Source organism: Pelodiscus sinensis, chromosome 11 (genome assembly GCF_049634645.1).
Source record: "Pelodiscus sinensis isolate JC-2024 chromosome 11, ASM4963464v1, whole genome shotgun sequence".
Classification (NCBI taxonomy): Eukaryota; Metazoa; Chordata; order Testudines; family Trionychidae; genus Pelodiscus; species Pelodiscus sinensis.
Window position 1 is genome coordinate 3,279,578 of NC_134721.1, and position 12,224 is coordinate 3,291,801.

The 12,224-nt window shown below is 40.5% G+C and overlaps 1 long non-coding RNA gene across 1 annotated transcript in view; it reads right to left on the minus strand.

The window, feature by feature from the left end:
* Nucleotides 1–12,224, minus strand: part of LOC112546378 (uncharacterized) — a 50,516-nt gene that overhangs the window by 31,693 nt on the left and 6,599 nt on the right. Inside the window, exon 2 of the long non-coding RNA XR_003090063.2 lies at nt 9,180–9,323. This is a non-coding gene — a long non-coding RNA (uncharacterized LOC112546378). The remainder of the gene's footprint in view (nt 1–9,179; nt 9,324–12,224) is intronic.

A 12,224-nucleotide genomic window follows, 5' to 3' on the forward strand; every position in this document is an offset into this window, starting at 1 on the left:
AGCAGTGGGACAAGCACGAGCGGAACTGTTTCAATCCCCACTCGCATCATTTCCCCACTGGCCCCCTGCCCCCCACAGAGACAGTGCTGGGGGGGGGGGTGAGGGAACCGGCTTTTAAGTCGGCTCCTCCCAGCACCGGCTTGTGCTCCCCCACTTGCTGCCTTTCTCTGATAGAGGCAACAAGTGGGGGGAGAAGCAACTAGTCGAGTTCCTACTCGACTACCCGATAAGCATTTGTTTATCAAGTAGTCGACTAGTTGCTTACATCCCTAGTAGTCGATACAAACTGTATCAACTACACAATTAGCAAAATACCCATTCCTTAACATCCTTAATCCACAGAGACGCACTAAAAGGGAGAAGGTGCCAGGGTGCCCTGGATGGGTGGAGTTGGCTGACTGAAGCCAAGCAATTGTCTCTAAAGTCTTATAAAGCAGGTCCCTAATGACTCAGCTTAGTTCTAGAAGGGCTGACTGTCTGTATAGCCACGATCTGAATTTTGTAATTCTATCTGTATTAAATCAAATTAATTTAATTTGCTTTAAACACACACATACACACACACACACACACAATGCTTTATGTAATGGACTCTTGACTCCTTTCTGTTCTACTTCCCCTTCTTGATTTTAAATGACTCTGTCACTCACAGTTCTTTTCCATAGCTATAATGGGAGACTTGCCAAAAACTAACCAGATTATTTTTCAGGAAGATATGATAAATAATCAGGTGACATTTGTAGGGTACATTAAAAATGTCCTTTTGTTGTCAGGATTATATTTAAATTATATTTAATAACTTGATCACTTTATTACACAGTTATGCTTACATAAATAAGTGAATTACATTTAGGATTACATTGTATGGTGGTATCTCATTACTTCCAAATTGCTGTACTGAATTTTTGTACACACTCTGTGGTACCACCTATGAGCAGATATCACATGCAAGACCAGGAACTTGATAGCTGTTTCCTTCACTTGTCTGTGCCTCCTTTAGGCCAGAGATAATCTTCCCTTCAAAAGACCCTAAATATAATAATTTAATTCAATTCAAAATACATAAAATTTATGAGTTATATATTTTAGTTGGGACTGGATATATAGCATTTTAATTAGGCATATACGACTTAAAACGATATCACAAATTACTCTGAGAGATTAATCACCCATAGAGAAATGCCATATCTCCTGAATGTGAAGTTCAGTGTGTATTACTAACTACCCTGAATTATATTACAATCCCACATTTTAAATCCAATTGCTTGGTAGCCTATATAAACAGGTGTCATTTCTCTTTCTTCAACTATAATTAATTTTTTAGCTAAAAACTTTTGGGCAAATCCTCAGCTGATGGAAATTGAAGATGTTACAAGAACTTCTGTTGAACTATGCCCTTTAACACTAGCTAAGGATCTGATCATTTGTTGCTCTAATATGGTTCAGTGGACAATAAGGGTACGTCTAGACTACAGGGTTTTGTCGACAGAAGTTTTGTCGACAGATACTGTCGACAAAGCTTCTGTCGACAAAGAGCGTCTAGACTACATTCAGTTCTGTCGACAAAGCAAGCTGCTTTGTCGACATAACAGTGTGGACGCAAAGGACAGTTTAGATGCAATAATGCCTTCTGTTGACAGAATTCTGTCAACAAAAAGCGTTATTCCTCGTAAAATGAGGTTTACCAGCATCAACAAAACTGCTGAGTTCTGTCGACGTTATGTCGACAGAACTCAGCGGTAGTGTAGATGCAGGTTTAGTTTTGTCGACAAAACCCTGTAGTCTAGACACACCCTAAATGAATACTCCTACTTTTTTACCATTCCCTTCATGTAATGATTGCATCATTTTTGCAAAGAAAATCACCAATACTAGGTCATCTCTGGATTGAAAAATAAATCTTAAGTATGCCCTGTTGTTGACCCCATTGGTGTCAGTAGAAGTACTAATTCTCTTTCCAACTATGTTAAGGCTTTGGTTCTATAATCCTGTACATATCTTTCATCACTTACAGAGCTAAACACTGGAATAAATTGTCTAGGGAGGTTGTGGAGTCTCCATCACTGGAGATATTTAAAAGCAGGTTAGATAGACACCGATCAGGGATCTAAATGATGCTTCGTCCTGCAGTGAGGGCAGGGAACTGGACTCGATGATCTCTCGAGGTCCCTTTCAGTTCTAGCATTCTATGATTCTATGAAAGGTCTTATATATTCAATTGGGCAATCTGAAAATGTTGTTACATCCTCCTGTTATTTTAATAGTTTAAACTGATTGCATTTGAAAGACAACTTACATTTAACCTGCCTTTCAGTGCCTTTTATTCTGGACAGAGGTTCAGAGAAACAGCCAACCACAAATAATGTAATGTAGGATTTTGCACTATAAAGCACGTATAGTGATCCACGCAAACACTAGTTTACATTATACATCCCGTGCGGCCAAAATGATCTTTCAACACACGGTAAAAACAACATCAATCCCATTCAACTCCCTGTGTTTAAACAGAATCTATACATAATGCACTTACATTTCATCTGGGCCTGCCACAAGCAGGCTGACTTAACAGATAAATCAAAGCTGATGGTAAAACTTCTACGTTACGTGATTTGTTGTTGATTGTTTATCTCGCTCGCTCTCTCATTGTAGTTTGAGGCACAGAAAGTCAGGTAAATTTAAACTCCACCTTTCAAATTGTTCAAACGCTGTTAGTTTATTAAAATATTTACTTCCGTGCTACTGCTTTGTATTTAGCCTATACAATTGAGAGCAGTTTGGCCCATATGGAAGGGTATTACGCATTAGACATCTCTTGAAGATACTGTGTCCAGAGAACAATCCCACCACCAGTCATAAGTATCTACCACATGAAAAGCCAGCTAAACAACTCTTCTAAAGAACTGACACAAGCAACTGCTTGATGCATAGAAAAGTTTTAAAGCAGTCCAGAAAGACTCCAACTTAGTCAGTTGCAATCAAGAAAACAGCTGCAAACCAAATACTGAGATGGAGCCCAGGAGGAGAAAGGCCCAACAAAGCTGAAGGAAAATACTTTATTTTTCTTGAGTAGTTTGTTTTAAACACAGAAGAAGAATGACAAGCAAAATAAAGTCAAGGAGCAAAAAAGAGCCAATCTGTAGGCCAAAAAGTTGAGAGAGACGGAGAGAGAGACAGAAAGGACTAAAGCCAATAAGCAGGGAAAGGACTAGTCCTTAGTCAAAGAAAACAAGCAGAAGAACTAAGCTAAAGTTGGAGTCATAGTGTATGTCATGGGTGCGTATGTCATGGGTTCCCAAACTTCCCAAACTGGGGGGGGCATGCCCCCCTGGGGGGGGAGTGAAGAAATTCCAGGGGGAGCACGAGGTGTCCCAGCCTCCCCCCTCCTTAAGTTTTGCTGCCCCGCTCAGTTTTTTTTTTTTTTTGCTCAACAAGTTTTGCTGCTATTTTGGGGGGGAAGGAGGCGCGTGAGGGTTTTTCAAAAAATCAAAAAGGGGGGGAATGATGCCAAAAAGTTTGGGAACCACTGGCATATGTCTACACTCTCCCCGCTCTCCCCCCCGGTCACCTCTGACAAACAGAGGCTAGGGACACCATTCCTACCTTTCCTGGCTAATAGCCATTGATGGACTCAACCTCAATGAATTTATCTAGCTCTTTCTTGAACCCTGTTAAAGACCTGGTCTTCACAACCTCCTCTGGCAAGGAGTTCCACAGGCCGTGTGCTATGTGCTATGTGCTTTTGTTTGTTTTAAACCTGTTACTTATTAATTTCATTTGGTGACCATTAGTTCTTATGTTATGGGAACAAATAAATAACTTTTCCTTGCTCACTTTTTCCACACCCGTCATGATTTTATAGATCTCTATCATATCCCCTTAATCTCCTCTTTTCTAAGATGAAAAGTCCATGTCTTTTTAATCTCTCTTCATATGGGACCCATTCCTGACCCCTAATCATTTTTGTTGCCTTCTCTGAACCTTTTCCAATGCCAATATATATTTTGAGATGAGGCACCCACATCTGTACGCAGTATTCAAGATGTGGGCATACCATAGTTTTATATAGAGGCAATAAGATGTTCTCTATCTTATTTTCTATCCCTTTTTTAATTATTCCTAACATTCTGTTTGCTTTTCTGACTGCTGCTGCACATTGAGTGGTTGTTTTCAGAGAACTATCCACAATGACTCCAAGATCTCTCTCTTGAGTAGTTGTAGCTAAATTAGTCCCCATCATATTATGTGTGTAGTTGGGATTATTTTTTCCAATGTGCATTACTTTACATTTACTAACATCAAATTTCATTTGCCATATTTTTGCCCAGTTACCTAGTTTTGTGAGCTGACACCGAAAGGTTTCGGTACAGACGGAGGTGATGCGCTTCGAGCAAGGCCATATGTTACCTAGACAGTGGGCATTTTCCTGCAGAGGCACAGATGTCCTGGGGGACCCTTACTACTTCCACGTCCCGGGACAAGCAGACAAGGGAAGGTGCCAGCCAGGTTAGGAGCCTGCAGGTGGGAGGAGAGTGACGGGCCAACCTGGCTTCCCTCTGTGCCACACTCACGCCGGGTCTGGCAGTGGCAACATCCCATGGGGAGAGGAGGGGGGGAATGTGTTGGGGAAGATGTGTGTGAGCGGCAGATGCCGCTTGCTGGGGAGGGTGTTACTGGGGTTCCTTCCTCTTCCTTCCTCCCAGCAAGCTCATTCTCCGCCTTGCCATGCTTGCCTGGGAGCAGATGCTGCCCCAGGAGTGCCAGCATGAACTTGCACTGTGTCTGGCAATGCTGTGTGTGTCCATGACCCCATCCGCCTTAGTGGTGGGAAGGCATTACATCAGAGGAGTGGGAGCAAGGCAGGCCTCTCCAGAAACTCTGTGAGCAGGAGCACAAGGTTCCTTTGTGGCAGCCTCATTGCAGCTGTGTGTTCCACGTGCACAGGCTGCTATGTGATCCCCAGGTCGAAAAGGCCACGTGAGGAGCGCACAGCCCCTCGCCAACCTCCGCCTCCCCTGGCATTTGTCTACAGAAAGTAATGGAACTCACCTGATCGGCCTTCCCTGGCCTCGTCTGAGCCCTGGGTGACATCCTGGGAGCGGGGTACCAGCTCCAGGGACAGACTGACCTCCTCGCTGGCAGGCGTATTGTCAGTGCTGGCCTCCTCCTCCTTGTCCACAGTCCTGCCCTCCGAGAGGCTGATGACAGACATCTCCAGCCCAGAGTCCACAACAAGGGGTGGAGAAGGGACTGAAACCCCCCCCCCCCCCCCCCCCAGGATGCAGTGGAGCTGCTCGAAATATGGGCAAGAGTCGGGTACCAACCCTGAGCGGGAGGTCCACTCCCTGGCCTTTGTGTAGGCCTGCCTCAGCTCCTTGACTTTCATGTGCATCTGTTCTTCAGTGCGCATGTGGCTCTTCTGGGCCGGGCCATCGGCCATCCATCCATAAATGTCCACATTCCTGCATCTGGTGCGGTGATCCTGGACGTTGGCCTCCTCTCCAGACCTCAGTGAGATCCAGGCCAGGATGGGGCCCTCCTCTTTCACCCCCCGGCAGGGGTTTGGGAGCTGGCTGCAGCTGTGCTGGCAGCTGTAGGAGGCTCAGATGGAGCACTGGTGTCTGCCATGGCAGCAGGAATGGCAGAGCAGGGTGTTACTGTGTGGCATGGTGCTAGCAGGGCTCGTGTCATGCCACAAACTGTTTCCCCTATGGCTGCACCTTTAAGGGCTGCAGGGGAAGGGGAACTATAGAGTTCTGATGAGTGTGGACAGCGTGGCCACCAGGGCAGCTGTGAGAATCCTTGGAGGCCCCTTATTTCAAAATGACCACAGCTGTACTGTCTACACACACCCTATTTTGAAATAATGATTTAAAATAGGCATTATTCCTTGTGAAATGAGGGTTACAGATTTTGGAATAAGAAGCCCGTTATTTCAAAATTATTTCCAAATAACAGTTTTGCTGTATAGATGCTCTCCTTATTTTGAAATAATGTAAGTTAGTTTGCTGCAGTGTAGAAATGCCCAAAGAGAATAAGGCTGAAAAATCAAGCCTACGATGAATGAATGAATAAAAAAGAAGCATATTGTAGGATAACAGACAACCAGGAGAATAATTATCATAGCAAGCAGAGGGGTTCAGGGAGTCCTCTCTGTCAAAATGTCTGGTTAGACCGCACTGGGCTTTTCAAGTGTTTTTAAAGCTAAAGGAGCAGCACTGAAAGCATTATCTGTAGGATTAAATACACTTGGAAGTTGTGCAGATTAGCTTTAATAAAACACTAAAGCCACACTTGTCTTGCTTTGCCCCTGCTCCTACCTACAATACAACATGACAATTCTCCGTCCTACAATGTGCATTTTTGCTGTATTCTATCACTCTATGTTACTTATTTAGTCCTATAAATGGGCATATTGATGGACAAATGATTAAGCTATAGTCTTTCTCCTGCAGAGCTTACAGTCTACAGGCAGACTTAAAAGGAAGAGACTAGGACAAATACAGGGGGCAATTCATGAAGAGAATTAGGTGTCTAATTCCCTTTGAACTAATACTGGGACATACTAGAAATGAGATGCTGTGGGCTTGGTTTTTGCTCTTTGTCTCAATCAAGAAAAGGCTCTGGATCTAAGTGTCTCAAGATGGGCATCTCCAACTAAAAGACACTTTTTAAAATGCTGGCATAAATGATTTGGCCCAGGCTAAGCAGCCAGCAACAAAGGTAAGAATGGAACCCAGGTTTTCTAACTCCCCTGCTCAAACCATTAGACTATCTCAGAAAGACAAGTTATTTCTACTGAATTGCTGAGTACATAAAGTGTGTTTAAAGAAGGGGTAAAACTACTTGAAAGGGCTTAGAAATGCTTAGATTCATAATCTGCTGTGGCAGAATCTAGGAGTCTAGAATTCAATGAAGCTAAACTGACAAATTTATTATTGGCATAAGTCTGAGAAATCTATTAGAGAAAATACAATAGAAGGCACATTTCTGTGAAGCTTTAATGAGAACTCAAATAATTCAACAAAAAACTAAGTTTGGTAAGGGGAAAAGTCATGTATTAAACTTTTCTAAGAAGATTGACTTACCTCTCTTTAAAAAGTGGCATTTTTGGTAAAAAATGAAAAACTAAACTCCCATAAGACCAACCTAATTAAAAGACTTATTGGAGGCTGACTGTTTTGGGGTTTTTTTTGTTTTGTTTTGTTTGGTTGGTTGGTTTTTGCATGTTCATTTACTCATTATCCATAAATGTGTTATTACAATATAAGAAACTCTGTTGTTTCTGTAATTTCTCTCAGTGATTGAAGAAATTCCTACTGAAAACATTCAAAAACTAAACTGGCAAACTAAAATAAGAGCATTCCTGGTCAGGACTAAAGATAAGAACTAGACGTGGGGACTGGAATAGTTGGGGAATTCTGCTTAGAACTGGATTGCAACAAAGTGTGAAAATGTTGTTTTTTCCAGATCCACTTACAATAAAAGTCAAGCTATTAACATTGGACAGCAGAACAGCCATATTTGCATATTTTAAAAAAATATCAAGTACTTTCTATTTCTGTAAGTGTGTCATAATTCCATAATGATTCAATGATACTCTTACTCGTGTCAGGTATAATCCTATTCTATATGAATAGAGTAGTACCTTACCCATCATGCATATTAAAATATACCCTTAATATAGCAATTTAAAGTGTATATGAGCACATTGGGGTTCTAATACAAAAAAAGACCAATGCATCAGTAAAGTTTGTGGGCAATTATAATTAATGGGTCTCTGCTACTTATCTCATTCACGTGGCCACTCTTGCAGGGTGCAATGAAACTAACGACCTGCAGGCATATAAAGTAAGCAGTATTTAGCAGCCCAAGCTGGTAAGATGAGCATTGTTTCCAAGAGGCATGCTAAATATCACCACCATCCCACATGCTTCAAAATATGAACAGAAAATGGAGAATCTCCAAGTATTTGTTTGTATTATGTTTCCTATGATCAGGTTAGGGGAAACAGGCAACAGGAGTTGTTTGAAATAAATCTGTAATTTGCAATCCTAACATGCTGAGAAGTGATTAAATCCAAGCTAATTACTGTAAATACTTTCCATAATTACTTGTAAAACATTTTACTACCTGTACATCTGTTAAATTCAACTGAGGCCTATAGATTTTTAGTTTTCTTTTAAAGGCAACGCCTAATGTTATTACTCAAGGGTTGGTTGGAGTCCTCAAAACAGAGGTAGCTACTTCAGAGAAATAAAAGATAGAAAATACTGCTAGGCTACATATTACATCCCCTTGACAACAGACAATGGGCCTTACAGCAGAATGTCTCATGCATTGTCCAATCTAGTTTATATTTCACAGCCACTTGCACCAACACTCTTGGGAGACTATTACACAGCATAAAAAATTTCACAGTCAAAGATCTTCCTAATGTTCAGCCTGAATTTTTCTTTATTAATATAATCTCTCCTTGAAAATAAATGCCAAGGATTCTTAACCTTGAATGTAATGTGATGTGAACCATCTCAACATGCAGATTAAGTGCCAGGTTAGGTGAAAAGCAAGGGGCAGATGTAAGGAGTCAGTTCTTGCACCTTCAAGCTGTGTCTACACTGGCGCAGTCTTGTGCAAAAGCGGCCGTTCTTGCACAAAAACTTGCTGCCTGTCTACACTGGCTGCGTGTTCTTGCGCAAGTAAACTGACATTCTAATGTATAAAATCAGGGCTTCTTGCGCAAGAACTCTGACGCTCCCGCTCAGGAATAAGCCCTGTTGTGCAAGAGCTCTTCCAGAAGAGGCCAGTGTAGACAGGCAACATGAATTTCTTGCGCAAGAAAGCCCTATGGTTAAAATGGCCATCGGAGCTTTCTTGCGCAAGAGAGCGTCTACACCAGCATGGATGCTCTTGCGCAAAAGCACATCTCTTGCGCAAAAGCACATGCCAGTGTAGATGCTCTCTTCTGGAAGAGTTTTTGCAGAAGAACTCTTCTGCAAAAGAGTTTTTCCATGAGAACGTGCCAGTGTAGACGTAGCCTCAGTGTTTGTTTCCTCATTACAGGCATACTCCACTCCTGCACTTGAAGCACTCCTGCATTCTTTGTATCCCTAGCCCTTATGGTAAATTAGAGCAGCCTGCTGCATATTATTGGTCAGATAATGCAATATCATACATCTAACCTTGGGCAAGCCTTTGTGCAGGTTGTTGAACTGCTATGGAACTTCATCCACTCCAACAGATGTTGGGGAAAACTGACAGAATCCAAGATGATGGCTGCAAGCTGGTGTGATGGGATTCCATGGTTCCGTCAATGTCCGACAGGCCTGATATATTTTAAAAGTGACAGCTCTTTAGAAATGCATATGGACAGATAGATTTTTGGCAGCCAATAAGATGTTAAAAACTACTATAGCAACAGAAATGAACAATCCCAAAGGGGCAAAAAAGTAAGGAAAAAGAAAAACTACCAATGAAAGAGATACTTAAGATATTTATTAATATTTAAAGCAGATTTTAAACTGGGTTTTTATATAGCACATTTTATAGTGATTTTCCCTTTGCAAACCTCTTAATGAAATCTAAATGCATAAAAAAATTATTTTTGAAAACTGACGATATAAATTGTTACTGATAAATAAAAGCTCATAAAACTGTACTATATTTCACTAAAAGTTAGTAAAAATGACAAAATAAAATACTAGCTATATAAACTGACACAGGCGTGTACTATTATTATAACAAAAACATATCTTGCAATTATGGGCCTATACTATTTATTTCATTTGTTTGTAATTACATTGTATACATGTTTGTTTAGTAATATCAATCCAAAACATCATTTTGAGACTATAATTAACTGCATGCTACCACAGAATATTTTACTATTTTTGTATTACAATTATTTTAAACAGCTGTGCCCTTGTTAGTTGTGTTTAAGTGCCATCTAGTGTTAAACCTAACCAATTTCTCTCTGAATGGTCCCCTTCTCAACCTAAGATTTTTACATTGAGAAAAAATTAAGTGGAGAGACAACCTGTGGCCAATGTGCTCACATTTCGATGCCTAAAATTAAACCCCTTTTTCCATATGTAAGCACTTTAGTGGGGACTGGATCATAGTACCTAAGGACTCAATCCTGCAAACTACAATGACACTATCATATCAATAAACACTACAGGTAGCGGTGGCTCGCTGGGCAGTAAATACTGATTTAGTTACTTGGCACTAATGTATAGATAAATGCCTAACTTTTAAGTACCCAAATTTAAAAAAATTAATCTATTACTTTAATCAAACACCAGGATTTTTTAATTTAAACAAGTATTCACATAACACAAAGGTAAATCAGTTGGTTGAGGTTCAGTGTATCCAACAAATGAACACACTTTGACACACAGTTGACACACTTTCATATTTTCATCAGATCCATTCACATAAAGTAAGTATCAAATTGTGGTAAAGTAATAGCAATTCAACTTGGCATATATAGTGTCAGCTTTGCTTGTGTGAAACCAGGTGCCTCTACAGAAAAATCCCATTCCCACAATTTGCACCCCTGTTGGCAATCTCATCTGAGGGCATGTCTAGACTGTGGTGCTATTTCGGGATACCTCTGGTATCCCGAAATAGCTATTCCGCATATTTTGAACCAGCCCTTTATTTCAAAATAGATTTTGGAAATAACAGGCTCACTATTCCGATGTCCCCGTAACCCTCGTTCCACGAGGGTTAAGGCACATTTCAGAATAGCAGCTTATTTTGAAATTTGGCGCTGTGTATTGCATAAAGAGGTGGGCTACCCAACTACCAAAATCTGAAATGGAACCCCGATCCTAACCCGCACCTTAACTTTAAGAACTGAGACATAGGCTATGTCTAGACTTCTGGCTTCTTGCGCAAGAAGCTTTTATTTGAAGAGATCTTCTGCAAAAATTTCTTGCACAAGAGCGTGTCCACACTGCAAAAGTGATGTGCTTTTGCGAAAGAGAGCGTCCAGACTGCATGGATGCTCTCTCAAAAGTAAGCTCTGATTGCTATGCACAGAATGGCTACCAGGGCACCTGTGCTTTTTCCTCTTTCCTCTTTTTGTGCAAAAAAACCCCTCTTCCCTCTCCCCACACAGCTTTTTGCAAAAGAGCTCTTTTGCAAAAAGGCATTCTTCCTCATAGAATGAGGAATACCTATACCGGAAAAACCCCTCTGTTCTTTCGATTTTTTTGCACAAAAACACGCTTGAGGTGTGGACGCTCTGCGAGTTTTTTTCAGTAAAACGGACGTTTTTCTGAAAAAACTCTGTAGTGTAGACATAGCTATACTGATGGGTGCAGAAGCTAGCAGTGTTGCTGACCTTGCATGGAGGGTTTAATTTTCAGGACTGTCCAAATGGTACCTCCTATAAACACTAAATTCACTTGGGGAAAACATATGTATAGATGAATAGAAGACAATCTTTCTGCAAAAATAGAACCTGGTGACAACTTTTAAAACTTTTCATTGTTTGTCGATGTGATTCCATGAAGCATAATTGAACACTTAAATGAAAGACAACATAGGCAAAAGAATCTTACATATCTAGGTATGGTTCTTAAGCAGGTGCATAACTTTAAGTAAGTGTAGTCACTCATATGCTTAAAATTAGGTGCTTCATTTGCTGAATTGGGGCCTTAAAGAACATTTTGAGCTATGTGTGGGAGCCTCATTGACTTCAGTGATGCTTTTTGCAGGTGGAAGGAACTGCCCATTCAAAATAGTTTACGGATTTGGGTCTTCTATTTTTTACTAACATTTTTTTTCTCTCATTATAATAAACAGCCTCACAGTTTAAAGCTTGCATTCTTGACAAGCTTAGATATTGGATAAATTGTCCCTTGATTCACAAAGAGCATTTTAATAGCAAAAGTCCAATTTAAGTAAAAAAAAAAATGTTAAATGTGAAAGTAAATTCCCATCTGCTATAAACAAATATATTTTCAACTACAAAGCAATAATTAGGACATTACTATTTTCATCTTGTTTCTGCTGCTGTTACACTGAAGCACTGGATAACATAAGAAAATAGCATTCATTCATTTAAATTCTTGTTTGCATTCTTTCTATAAATGGCATATTTATTCTGATTTTATTAGAAGACATTCGCGCTTTTTTAAATCAAAGCTCTTTTGTCAGCATTGTTTCTGAAATTCATTGAACAAAACAGCAAAGAAGGATCCCTGCCACCTAAAGAA